The sequence below is a fragment of the Protopterus annectens genome, chromosome 6.part0 (genome assembly GCF_019279795.1).
Source record: "Protopterus annectens isolate FY-2018-M chromosome 6.part0, PAN1.0, whole genome shotgun sequence".
In the NCBI taxonomy this organism is placed as follows: Eukaryota; Metazoa; Chordata; order Ceratodontiformes; family Protopteridae; genus Protopterus; species Protopterus annectens.
This window is the reverse complement of record NC_056737.1, coordinates 1,708,005,671-1,708,020,054: the sequence shown is the minus strand read 5'-3', so window position 1 is coordinate 1,708,020,054 and position 14,384 is coordinate 1,708,005,671. Positions and strand designations below refer to the sequence as shown.

General features: G+C 44.1%; 1 protein-coding gene and 1 non-coding gene across 3 annotated transcripts in view; both read left to right on the top strand.

Annotated features, from left to right (window-relative positions):
• Window positions 1–14,384, top strand: part of NOP58 (NOP58 ribonucleoprotein) — a 581,042-nt gene that overhangs the window by 326,902 nt on the left and 239,756 nt on the right. The window lies entirely within an intron of this gene.
• Window positions 12,058–12,137, top strand: LOC122805133. The gene has a single exon (XR_006365334.1). It is a non-coding gene; the product is annotated as a small nucleolar RNA SNORD11B (small nucleolar RNA).

Genomic DNA, 14,384 nt, shown 5'->3' with positions numbered 1-14,384 from the left:
AAGAGGCAGATACAGATGCCCTAGAGGCAGACAGCCCCAGGGCTCATACAGGCCCAAACAATGGGGTGCTTCTACCTCCAAAAGCGGAGAAGACGAATCACAGCCATATAGGACACAGTCCCAATGACTTCCCTCTGCCAATGCCAAGCACTTATCTTTTGGCAGCACCTTTAGGGGGAAAACTAGCACTTTTTTCACAAAATTGGCACACGATCACCCAGGACAAACTGGTCCTAAATATAGTCTCTCAGGGCTACAGGTTCCACTTTCACACCCTTCCAAAGGCAAAAGTTATGCCAGACCTCCACACAATCAATGGGCAGAGGCACAAAAACCAGTTTCATCTCTCATGGACATGAGTTTTATTCAACCAGTGCCACTACAAGAACAGGGACAAGGATTCTACTCAAGACTTTTCTTAGTACCAAGAAAGGACAAAGCATGGAGACTAGTTTAGACCTGTCTATTCTAAATACTTTTCTGGACGTTCCGAAATTCAAAATGTTGACTCTGCAACAGCTTCTGCCCATGCTGGGCAAGAAGGCATGGCTTGTAACTTTGGACCTCAAAGAGGCATACCTGCATGTCCCAATCAGACAGTCTTGCAGAAGATGCCTCAGATTCATAGCTGGCTCAGTGTACTACCAATTCTCTGCACTGCCCTTTGGCTTATCTACTGTGCCCAGGGTCTTCACAAAATGCCTGGCACCAGTAATTGCATTTTGCAGACAGAGAAATTCAGATATATCCCTACTTGGGGGACTGCCTATTCAAGCGGAGACCAAAGACATTCTACTAAACCATCTGGCGTTTGTAAAAAGATTTACTAATTTGCCTAGGGTACACAGTAAATGAAAAGAAATCAAAACTAGCACCCTCTCAAGAGATAATATTCCTGGGTGCAAGCTTAAATACAACTGCCCAGATGGCTTATCTCACGCCAGACAAAGCCAACTGACTTCTTACTTCAAAAGCATGGCAACAAAGACCCAGTTATCTGCAAGAAAATTTCTGCAGGCTTTGGGCTACATGGCCTCCTGCATTCTGCTAATTCCATATGCAAGACTGCATATGAGGAAACTACAATGGTATCTAAAAAGTGTTTGGACTCAACATTGCCACAGCCTGGAATCATTAATTTCACTCATTCCCTGCCTGCAACAGGAGTTTCGATGGGCACAGGCCTGTCAGCACAACAAGGAACAGCCAGTCACTATACCCACATCCAGGCAAACACTAACAACAGACGCATCAGATTATGCCTGGGGGGCCCACATGGCAGGAAAATGTATTCAGGGCACATGGCCCCCAAGCCAAAGGCATCTTCACATCAATCAAAAAGAGATGTTAGCTGTACAAAATGCCCTGACAGCCTTCAAGGACCTACTTCATCCAGGACAACTGCTGATAAAGACGGACAACACCACAGTTATGTGGTACATAAACAAGCACACATTCCTACCCCCTCTGCAGACGAGCCATGATTTTGTGGAACACAGCATTGACCTACCAAGTGCACCTGCAAGCACAATTCCTGCCAGGAAAAACAAATGCTCTGGCAGGCGAACTAAGCAGAAACGTCATGGATCCGCACAAGTGGAAACTAGATCTATAAATCTTCAGCATGATAACAAGGAAATGGGGATGCCCAGACATAGATCTTTTTTGCCTCCCCTCACAAATACCAACTTCAGAAATTCTGCACAAGGACTTATCACAAGCAAGCATGGAATGTGGATGCCTTGTCATTCAGCTGGAACAACCTTACAGTATATGCCTTTCCTCTACTACCTCTCCTCCCCAAGGTACTCCTAAAGGTCAGACAAGAGAAGCCACAAATGATACTAATTGCCCCAGATTGGCCACTCCAACACTGGTACCCAATCCCAAGGAGCTCGTCCCAAGGCTCAGCCTGGGCATTGCCTCAAATTCCTCATTTACTGACCCAACAAAAAATCAGATCTTGCACAGCCAACTCGGAACCCTAAATCTTGCTGCATGGCGGCCCAGCACCAGAAAATCTTATGCAGAAAAATGGAAGAGATTCTGTGCTTGGAACCAGGCACAAGGAATTGACACGCTTGTCTCAAATATACCTCAGATTTTACAATATCTAACTGAGATGCTGGACAAAGGCCTATCCTTCTCCTCAATTAAGATCCATGCCTCTGCCATTTCAGCTCATTACAATACAGACCCACCTATTTTATCACATCCATTGCTTAGGCAGTTCCTCAGGGGGGGCCAAAAATATAAGCCCTCCAAGGAGAGCACTAATACCTGCATGGGACCTTAATTTTGTCTTGGAAAAACTCACACAGCCTCCTTTCGAGCCAGCCAATATAGCTGAGATAAAATTCATATCCTGGAAAACAGCTGTGCTCCTAGCAATAACTTCAGCAAGAAGAGTTTCAGAGTTACAGGCATTGATGACTGTGGAACCTTTTATTATCTTCCATCAGGACAGGGTTTCTCTAAGGACAAATCCAACATTTATGTCTAAGGTGGTGTCCAGTGCGGCTCTTGACCAAACCATTCATTTGCCTACTTTTTTCCCAAACCCACAGAATAAAGGGGATAGACTTCTGCATTCTTTGGTCATACACAGACAGCTACGCTTCTGCTTGGACAAAACTAAAGCTTTCAGGAAGACTGAGCAACTTTTAGTGTCATATGCTGCAGGATCACAAGGAAAGGCTATCTCAAAGCAGACTATTTCAAAATGGATAGGACACTGCATTCGTTTCTGCTATTCACAACATGGCAAGTCAGTGCCCGAGTGCATTAGACCACATTCTACCAGGGCAGCAACCACCTCAGCAGCCTTCTTCAGAGGAGTACCAACCAAGGATATTTTGGAGGCTGCAACTTGGACTTCAGTGCACACTTTTATTTTACTAAGCACTACCACTTACCTCTTTACTCTAAATCCAGAGCAGGATTTGCCACTGCAGTTCTGCAGGGCCTCATAGCCATTCCTAATTATGTTTAGACCCAGCCGCCCAACCTCAGCTTTGGGATTCAACCCAAGTGTAATAACTGCAACAGTGAAACACGATGAACATAGTACAGTTGTGTACATACCACAAATGTAGATGTTCGAGTGTATTCACTGTTGCAGTCCAGGTTACCCACCCACCATCCCCTCTTTGCTGGGACTTATCTGTACTTCTCTCTCCTATACAACCTATGGGGTGTATTTGCTTGTAGATGAAGGTATTGTTTATTTTAGTGCATGCTTTTATTAGCAATGTTTTTTAGCCTACCCTTTTGGGGCACCTGACATCTGGGGCAAGAAAAACTGAAGAAAATGTAGTCTGCTGCATCTTTTATACCCCTGGCACACTGACGTCCGGGAAGAGGCGACAGCAACCGACGCCGGACCAGGACTTTGGAATTCAGGCCGACTGCGGGTAGCCTGCCAGCAGGATAACCCAAGTGTAATGATTGCAACAGTGAATACACTCTAACATCTACATTTATGGTAGGTACACAACTGTACTTTCTTCACCTCTCCAAGGGCAATCACCACAAGTTAACCTCAGTGGATCTACCCATGCAGCACAAGGGGACACAGATTCACGCACTGGAGCTCCCTGCACCTCTCCCTGTGGTGGTTATGATTCTGAATCCCTTCAGAAACCTGTACAACCAAGAAGTGCTCTGTCCTGCAGGAGGCCAGGAAACCTAACAAGGAAATCCTATCTCTCAAAATGGAGAAGGTTTTCCATCTGGTGTCACAAAAGACAAATGGAGCCACTGGACAGCGACCTGCCTCTGATTCTGTCCTACCTGTGAGAACTCCTGAAAACAGGCTGGTCTTACTCTTTAAAAGTACACCTGTCTGCCATTTCTGCCTGCTTGCCTATAGAACCTCCTCTAGCTGCCAGACTCCCAGCCAAGCTATTCCTAAAGGGTGTTTTACACTCCAGACCCCCCAGGAAACCACCTCCTCCTTCCTGGGACCTTAAGTATGTCCTAGAAAAACTTACTGTGCCACCCTTCGAACCAGAAAAACTTACTGTGCCACCCTTCGAACCAGCTGGCAAGGCTGACTTGAAATTTTGCATCTGGAAGACAGTACTAGTAGTGGCTCTGACCTCAGCCAGGAGGGTCTCACAGCTCCAAGCCCTTATGGCTACCACACCCTTCCTAATTTTCCTTATAGACAAGGTCACCCTCTGGATTATTCCCTCCTTCACCGCTAAGGTAGTCGATGACATTTCCCTGAATCAGGTTTTTCACCTACCCATCTTTCTTTTCCCTCAGGGAAACGGTGAGAGGGTCTAACATACCCTGGATGTCCACAGGCAACTTTGATTCTTTTTGCATAAGACCAAGCCTTTAAACAAATAAGACCAGCTGTTTGTTTCCTTCCACCCCAGGGCTCTGGGGAAAGCAGTGGGAAAAACTTATTTACTCCTGGGTTGCTAGAGCCTTTTATTTTTGTTACACACACCATGGGAAGACACTGTCAGGCAATGTCAGAGCCCATTCCACAAGAGCCATGGCTTCCTCTGGAGCCTTTTTCAAAGGCCTAGACACCAACTCCATTCTGGAAGCAGCTACCTGGTCCCTCTGTACACACCTTCACCAGACACTATAAATTGGACCACATTTCCAGAGCCAGGGCAGGATTTGCCGGGGCTATCCTGCATGGGTTCCTGGAATCCTCATCCCGACCAGCTCCCAGACACCAGTGAGATTTTGTAATCACCCACTAGTGAATACTGCAACATTGGAATAGAAGAACATAGGAAAGTTGTGTAAAATCTTACCATAAGCATGGATGTCCTTCTCTTCCATGTTGCAGTATTCCTTCCCTCCCACATCCCCCTCTTATCCTTGCACTTGCTCTCCTTGGCTTCTGTACAGTCTAGGCCATCGGGACTGGCTCCATCTGAGGCTTCCTTGATTGAGGGCTGGTGCATGCAGGCACCACATATATGGCCCACGTACCTGCCAACAGTTCAGACTTCCGCACCTTCTGGGACTGGAAAAGCTATGGAAACCTGGCTGGGCAAGCTGATTGGAAGAAGGGTAAACCCACTAGTGAATACTGCAACATGGAAGAGAAGGACATCTGTGGTTATGGTAAGGTTTTACACTACTTTCCCTTTTTCGCATTCTCTCTCTAAATTAAAAATACATCATCCACGAACCATTTAAGGAAAGCAAAATTACTATTTCTGTTTAATTTGCTAAAGGCAAAGAATAAGTATTTCTCAAAATGTCTTTCCAGATGTTTTTCATGTTTCACTGTTGCAGTCATTACATTTGGGTTATCTGCTTGCAGGTAGGCCTCATTCGGCCTGATTACCAAAGTCTTTGGTCCTGCGTCGGTTGCTGTCCCTTCTTCCATGACGTCAGGTTGTCAGGGGTATAAAACATGCAGCCGACGTCATTACATCAGTGTCTCTTGCCGTGCAGTGCCTGAAGCAGAAGCAGTTCGCAAGTGCCAGTCAGCCGACTCATGAAATTTTTGTTTTCGAGTTTCAGAACCGAAGTCTTCAACTAAGGCTAAGTACCCCTTTGGGGAAGCTTATTTTTCTTGCTCCTTACCGATGTCCGTAAAAGTTAATAATTACATTACTTGTGGAAAGCAAATACCTCATAAAGATTTTCATTCATACTGTATTCCTTGCCCAGGCCCTGACCACGACGTACCCTGCTTGTCAGTTTTGTGCTTTATTTAATCATGCCCTATCCGTCGTCTGTATATTTTCGCTTCTGAATATTTTGGTTCTCTGTTTAATTATCCAGAAATATCAGTTAGCCATCCAACTACCGGGATTCCAAAAAAAACGCAAAGATAAAGACAGAGAGAGGCCGCCGAGGTCCAAAACTGCTGACGACGCTTCTCCTAAGCCAGTCGCCAGTTCGCCGGTACTCAGTGAGCCGCTTTTGCAGCCCCTGATACTCGTTACTTCTGATTCGCAGGCCTCTGAGACCCATTCGGAGTCTGGTATGAAGAGAGATGCTTCAACTATGGAACCCGTGGATATCTCTACCTTGTATGGGTCTGGAGCTGCTGTGCAGACACTGGCTTCTGAGGGTGTATTCAGGCCTACGGACTTGCATATTAAACCAACGCTTCCTTCTTCACTTAGGCCTAAATCTCGAACCATGCCTAAAAAAGACAACGCCCAAGCCACATGCTCAGGCCTCTGTGCCTAAAAAACAAATAAGAATGGCTGAAAATTTAATAACTCTAATCAGGGGTAGCCAACCCCCCCCCCCCCTTTCTAAGAGGCCTAGGACTGAAGTTGTTTATGAATCTTCTGACCAGGATTCTGTTTTTTCTGATTCTTCTGATGATCTGGATTTGCCCTTATCTACTTATGAGGATTCTGATGCAGAGGACTCCACTCCCTCTGCTTCCCCTCCAGAGGATTTTTCTTTTGGGGAAACCTTGCATACTCTAAGGGAGCATTTCCACTGGGAAAGCCAGGATTTTTCTGATCCAGAAAGAGGCTTAGGGATTTCTTACTCCTACCTCAGCATAGGCCTTTAGCTATTCCTCCTATACTGGACATTGTTGATGCTTTCTCGGAATCTAGTTTGGCCCCTGATTCCTTGCCTCCTGCTCCCAGAAAACCTGACTGGTACTACAGGGTCCCAAAGTCACACAAGTTCCTTTTTAAAAATCCTATTGCGGATCCAGAGACAATTTCACAGGGGCCCAAGGGCATTAAGGCATCTGCTGCTAAAAATCCTACCCCTTCTGATAGAGACTCCAGGGCGCTGGATAGATGGGGTAAGAAAGTTTGCACTTCCGTAACCTTGGCCATTAGGGCTTTAAACTGCCAGTTTCATATGTTAAAGTATCAGCAACATGTTATTGAATTGCTTAAACAGATAATGATGTTGATTCCTGACTGTGTGGAAAATTAAAGAATTACAGGATTTAATGCATTCTGCTGAACAAGTTGGAAAACATAACAATAAATCCACACTCTACACCGACCAGGAACCAAAAACCAAAGTGGAAGTGGCTACTATAAAGGCTGTCTTCCAAAAACTCCACCAAATATACCAGGGTCCACCACCGTTTAGTGCTTCTGAAGAGGTCTCCAGTGGGAGACGAAAGAGCTAAATCCGTACTGATATTTCTGTTATTAATTGGACATTGTTGATTTTTCGAGTGTATTTGTTAAAGTATTTCGCACTAACAACGGTGGTGGACCCTGGTATATTTGGTGGAGTTATTGGAGGTGTGGAGTTTTTGGAAGACAGCCTTTATAGTAGCCGCTTCCACTTTGGAAGTTGGAAAACCTACTTTGCAATGTGGTTTTTATTCATTAAAGGCCTCTTGCAGGGCTGCTGTTACTGGGTCTGTGCTCAGAAGGCATGCTTGGCTAAAGGAGCAATCCTTGCCTGATCATGTTAAAGCTAAATTGTTGGATGCTCCCTTAAATCAGGACTTCCTGTTTGGCAACAAGGCTGAGGAAGTTCTTAAAAAGATGATGCTAAATCTATGCAAACTGTTAAAGGTTTCTTACAAGTTCAGCCGCCTAGATTTAGTAGGCACTGGCCCTCTAAGAATTGGTCCTTTCCAACCTCTTCCAGGTCTTCTCAAGCCAAACCCAGACAGAGCAAAAGCCCATGGTTTCAGTCCCAGGGGACATACAGGACTAAGCAGTGGGGGGGCCTCCATTTCCAAATCTGGGAGTAATAAGACTTCCCCCTATGGTAAACTGTCTCAGTGACTTCTATTTAAAATTTCCAAGCACTTATCAACTGACTGCCCCTTTGGGGAAAAGATTGCTCTTCATGCAAAGAATTGGGAACTAATTACGCAGGACAAATGGGTTTTAAATATAGTGTCCCAGGGATATAGATTTCACTTCCACATGTTGCCAACACCAAGCGGGTGGCCGGACCTACCCCCAAATCAGTGGGCAGAGGCCCAAAAACAAGTACTTTCTCTCAAGTGTAGGGGCTATTCAACTGGTACCGGAAGAGGAAAAGGGACACAGTTTCTACTTTAGACTTTTCCTGGTACCCAGAAAATACAATTCATGGCATTCTATCCTGGACCTGCTACTCTAAACACCTTTTTGAAAATTCCAAAATTCAAGATGCTGACTCTTCAATTACTTCCTATGCTAGGCAAAGATGCCTGGTTGGCAACACTAGATTTAAAAGAAGCATACCTGCACATCCCAATCAGGGAATCTTGCAGAAAATACCTACACTACAAAGCAGGCTACATTCACCATCAGTTCTCTGCACTGCCCTTTGACTTATCTACTGCGCCCAGGGTATTCGCAAAGTGCCTAGCTCTAGTTATTGCATTTTGCAGGCAAAGAAATATTCAAATATACACATACCTGGACGATTGTCTAATTCAGGCAGAAAGCCAGGACATACTTTTGAATCATCTTGCCTTTGTACAGAGGGTTCTAACTTGTCCTGGGGTACACCATAAACGATAAATCACACCTGGTACCCTGTCAACAAATTATATTCATGGGAGCAAGCTTGAATACAACTTCCCAGATTACGCCAGAGAAACAGATTCATTTGACAACCTACTTCAAACAAGTGACCACAAAAACCCTGCTATCTGCAAGACAAATACTGCAAGTCTTGGGGTTCATGACCTCCTGCATTCTTCTAATTCCATATGCAAGATTGCATATGAGGAAACTACAGTGGTATCTAAAAAGCCTATGGTGTCAACATTCTCAGGATCTAGAAGCAATGATTCCTATCATACCTAGCCTATGCCTAGAATTCCTTTGGTGGGCAGAGGCCTGCCACCAAAACAAGGGATTACCTTTTACGCCACCCCCTGCTGCCCAAACCCTAACAGACGCATTGGACTATGCATGGGGGGGCTCACCTGGCGGGGAAGTGCATTCAGGGCAAATGGAACCCAAGTCAAACGCACCTGCATATCATTCAAAAAGAAATGTTAGCTGTACAGAATGCTCTGACAGCCTTCAAGGACCACATTCTTCCAGGACAACTTATGGTAAAGACTGACAATACCACTGTTATGTGGTACATAAGCAGGGGGGATACACATTCTTCACCCCTCTGCAGACTAGCCATGGCATTGTGGAACGCAGCCTTGAGCGACCAAGTGCACCTACAAGCTCAATTCCTGCCAGGAAAATTAAATACACTGGCAGACGGACTAAGCAGAAACCTCATGGACCCACACGAGTGGAAACTGGAACCAAGGATTTTCAACATGTTGACAAGCAAATGGGGGAGCCCAGATATAGACCTGTTTGCCTCTCCCCAGAGCTACCAATTGGACAAATTTTGCACAAGGACTCCCCATAAGCAAGCCTGGAAAGTGGATGCTCTGTCCTTCAGCTGGAAAAACCTATCCATCTATGCCTCCCCCCCTCTGCCTCTGCTTTCCAAAGTACTTCTAAAAAATCAAACAGGATAAACCAAGGATGATTTTGATTGCTCCAGACTGGCCACGCCAACACTGGTACCCCCTCCTGCCCAGTGTGTCACGGTTATCCCCATGGCACCTGCCTCAGACTCCTTCCCTGCTGTCTCAGCAGGAGAACCAGATTCTGCACCTTTAGCTTCTAACACTGAACCTTGCAGCTTGGCTAATTACATAATCTCTACTCTACCATCCCTCAGTAAACCTGTGATGGATATCATTTTAGAGGCAAGGAGGCCTAGTACTAGAAAATCTTATGCTGAAAAATGGAAAAGATTCTGTGCCTGGAACCAATCTCAAGGGATGAGCACAGTAGCGCCCAATTTACCTCAGATTTTACAATACTTAACTGAGATGCTTCACAAGGGCCTGTCTTTTTCCTCCATAAAAATCCACGCCTCAGCCATTTCAGCTCATTATAGCACAGAACCTCCCCTCTTCTCTCATCCACTGCTCAAGCAGTTCCTCAGAGGGGCCAAAAATTTGAGACCACCCAGGAGAGCTCCAACACCAGCCTGGGAGTGTAACGTTGTTTTGGAGAAACTCACTCTACCTCCTTTCGAGCCAGCTGCTACTGCAGACTTAAAATTTCTTTTTTGGAAAGCAGCTTTTCTTTTAGCAATCACTTCAACTAGAAGGGTTTCTGAATTACAGGCCCTTATGGCAGTGGAGCCTTTCATCTTTCATGTGGACAGGGTGTCCCTCAGAACCAATCCATCCTTCATGCCCAAGGTGGTATCCAATGTGGCTCTTAATCTGTCTATTCATTTGCCAGCCTTCTTTCCCAATCCACAGAACAAAGGGGAACAGATACTGCATTCTTTAGATGTGCACAGACAACTTAGATTCTACTTGGACAGGACTAAACCTCAAAAGAAATCTGAACAACTGCTGGTGGCATTTGCTGCAGGGGCAGAGGGGAAGGCTATTTCAAAGCAAATCATTTCTAAATAGATAGGCCATTGCATTCATTTCTGCTATAAGCATAATTTCTAAATGGATAGGCCATTGCATTCATTTCTGCTATAAGCACCATGGAAAACCTATCCCCCAGGGGATCAGACCTCATTCCACCAGGGCTGCATCTACCTCTACAGCCTTTTTCAGAGGCGTCCCTACCAGGGACATCCTAGAAGCAGCTACCTGGATCTGTACATACTTTCACCAAGCATTATCATTTGCCAATTTTCTCTAAATCCAGAGCTGGCTTTGCCACTGCAGTCTTGCAGGTCCTTATAGCTGGTCCTAATGCTATCTAAATTCCTCCTCCCAACCATAACTTTGGGAATCTACCCAAATGTAATGACTGCAACAGTGAAACACGAAGAACATAGTACAGTTGTGTACACTTACCGTAAATGTAGATGTTCTAGTGTATTCACTGTTGCAGTCCTGGTTACCCTCCCTCCAGCCCCCTGACTTCTTTTGGTTATACCTCTACTTTCCTTTACTATGCTTAAAAACCTTTTTGGTGTATTCGCTTTTTTGTTGGAGGTATATCATTGTACTTTTATATTTAATTGCTTCCCATTAGGGGGGCACCTGACATCTGGGGCAAGAAAAACTGATGTAATGGCGTCGGCTGCTTGTTTTATACCCCTGATGACATGGAAGAAGGGATAGCAACCGACGCAGGACCCAAGACTTTCATCAGGCCGACTGAGGGCTACCTGCAAGCAGATAACCCAGATGTAATGATTGCAACAGTGAATACACTCTAACATCTACATTTATGCTAAGTGTACACAACTGTACTTTTTTTTTTTTTTTCTCATAAGAAAATGCAGCATATCCTTAAGTGCCTTCTAGTCACATTCTACTAGAGATATCTACAGCCTCCACTTTTTATGTAATGCTTTGCTAGGCATTTGTGCAGTCGGTACCCTGTCTGTGCATAAAACTGCAATAAAGCTACAAACTGAACATGACTGCCAGGACCTGGCCTTCCTTTGGGGCCATGGTAATGCATTGCCATAGGGTAGCTACCCAGCAGGTGTGAAGTAAGGGACTCTGCCCTGGCAGTTATGCAGCCAGAGTTCTTTGAAGCCAGGCATATAAGTTATGGGAACTCGCTGTAGTACTGGATCTGTGAGAGAGCTCTGTGGCTAGAATTACAGTCCCCCACCATTCACCTTTGAATTTGCTTGTCTGTGTCACTTGGTCCAAGTCTTCAAAATTGTTAATGTATTATGAGATAAGGGAATTGGATGGGGGAGGGGAGGCTGCCTGGAAAAGTGGTTTGTGCCAAATGATACTAATGCTGCTGCTGTCCTTACTGACCGTTCCTGAAGGTGGAACTCTGCTCACCGGTCAGTGTCTAGCATCTGGAACAAAAAAATTAATTTGGCACTTTTGTTATGTAATATAAACAGTTTACCAGTGTATGCATTGAATAAATTGGTCATTTTATACTTCGATTCTTACAAGTCTAAAATTGACATTCTGAAAAAGTATAAAACTATTCAAACCATGTATGGAGAAAATGAGATGATCTGGTTGTATCCCTTTGTGTATCCAGCTTTAACAGGATGTTTTTTACCAGTTTCCTTTCAAAAGTAGAGTAAGTGAGGACCTATCATAATTTATTGGCTTGTCTATTTTTTATTGTGCATGTGTGCTAAACTGATTTCAAGGGGAGGTTGCTGGGTCAGTGATGATGTCTTTTTTCTAGTTGCTTGATGTACCATGAAGGCACTTAGTCACTACCTCATCTGAGACCCGGCTAAATACCTCCTGTAATAGGGCCAATCAGAAGCAGCATGATTGAATCAGATGGTCTGTTTTTTAATCTAATAAACCAGAAGCCAAACAGATATTTTGTGGAGATGAGCGTTTCATTGAGGAGTAATTGGTGAATGCTCTTGAAGATAAAGTTCAAATTGACAAATGGCTATAAAGGAAACGTGGTGTGCTCCCGATTTTTTTCATGATTGTGGTCACTAACTTGTAGTAAAAAAAAATCCTTTTTGTTAGGCTTTCATCAAAAATGTATCTTTTAAAAAAAATTCCCACAAGTACTGGAAACTTCAGATTTGATAAAGATTGGCACACGCATCCAATTAGTATGCTGTCGGGATGTACTGACATTGTAGGAGCAGACCTTATAATTGAAAAATTGCTACAGATTTGTAATCCGTTATCTTTCAAGCTGTTTTCTGTCAAACTGAGTAAAACAACAAAAAACTTTGCTGTTTGTTTTTTTTTGGGGGGGGGGGTAGTGTTCCCAACCATTGATAGAAGTGTAATTGCTTTCTATGTGGCCACCAATAGGCATCATTAACTTGATCTGAAAGCACCCCAGGACAGAATGTAACAGACATTTGCTCTTCCGTTTCTGGTATTTCGTGAGATTTTTTAAACATAAGTTTTTGATGTAAAAGCACTGTATTAAGCTTTCAATAAATTAGTGGTCCCTATCACAAAGATGTAGCTGGTAGAATAGGAGGTGTTTCTGTTTATATCTGTTCACTGCTTTGAACTTTAACTGCATTTTTATTTAGTAGAGCAGTTGTTTACTGGATCACTCTGTGGTAATGAGTTAATTATCTGGTACACCTCTGCACAAAGGTGGGCCATCTGCAGACCCGTAAGTCTCACTAGTCTTATATGCAAAGCCATATAACTGATTATCATGGAAATGATCAGTAGCGATGTAGTAAACTCTAGACACTGAACCCAGTCCAGTTTGGTTTCATCAAGGCAGGTCATTCCTACTCAACCTGGTGGACTTCTTTGAGAACGTCACAAAAGCGGATGAGGGCAAAGTGGTTCACATTACTTACGTTGACCTGGCTAAGACATTTGATAACAATACCCCACTCAGGTCATTTGGAGCGGTCATTGAATCCTAAACGGACACAAATGTTCTGCAGGAATGGCTGATGCAGACAAACTGGTGTCAGAGCCATGGACTAAACTAAATGCCAAGAAGTGCATAATAGTATCCTTCAGTAAGTCACCCACCCCTGGTAATTGTCATATTAACAACACACCCCTTAGAGTTGACCCAGTAGTTAGGGACTTAGGGACACGCACACAGTAATCTAGCCTTTGACCATGTGTCTACAGTAGTGAGGAAATCCATTTTATGTTGCGCAACTTATAAACAAAGATAGGGCATCTAGGTCCAAGGAAGTCCTTGTTTATTGTGTTCAGCATTCTTCGGGCCTATTTTTGTGTAGAATGCTGCCTGTGGTATATACCTAACCAGGCATATCCAACAAATGGAACGTCTTTAGAGGTTTCTCACTAAAATAATAGAGGGTGCAAGTAAAATGTCCTATGCAGAACTCTTCAAAGCCCTATTCCTGTATTCTCTGTCCTACAAGCTGTTGAGGGGACATTTATGCTTGGCCATTAGGGCATTGTCAGATGCCACTCTTATGTACCTCCTGTATATCAGCAAAACAAACTGCAGCATAATTACCCATTCTAAAGACTTAAACCTTGTTTGTGATATAAATAGGACCTGCTGGAGAGACAGGTATGTATCCCAGAGACTATCCCATGTGTGGAACAGGCTCCCCATCCTTGTGAAACAGGCTCCATATCCTTGTGAAGTAGAGTTCCTCCCTAACCCAGTTCAAGTGCAACTTGGACAATTGGTTAAGGAACAGGAAATTCATCCCTGGCTTGGCACCTATGTCTCTAATGGACACAGGCAACCTGTAAATGCTTAGTCTCCCAGGCCCCTGCTTGTAAATGTTTCATCTCCCAATCCCCTGCTTACACTTGACAAGGGTACCAGAACTTGTCAGAGATTTGGGATGCATGGCTAAGCTTAACACTCCCTTGTGTTGGTTAGCCTAGTAAACACTTTTATGAACAGCAGTGGAGTCTTTACCGCCTTCAATTATGGATATTCTTGTCTTGAGAATTAAGTTAACTCATGAAAAAAGCACAATTTGTAAAGTCCTAAGGAACCAACATCTGAGTTTGCTGTACTTCTCCACTTGACAAAGTAAAATGG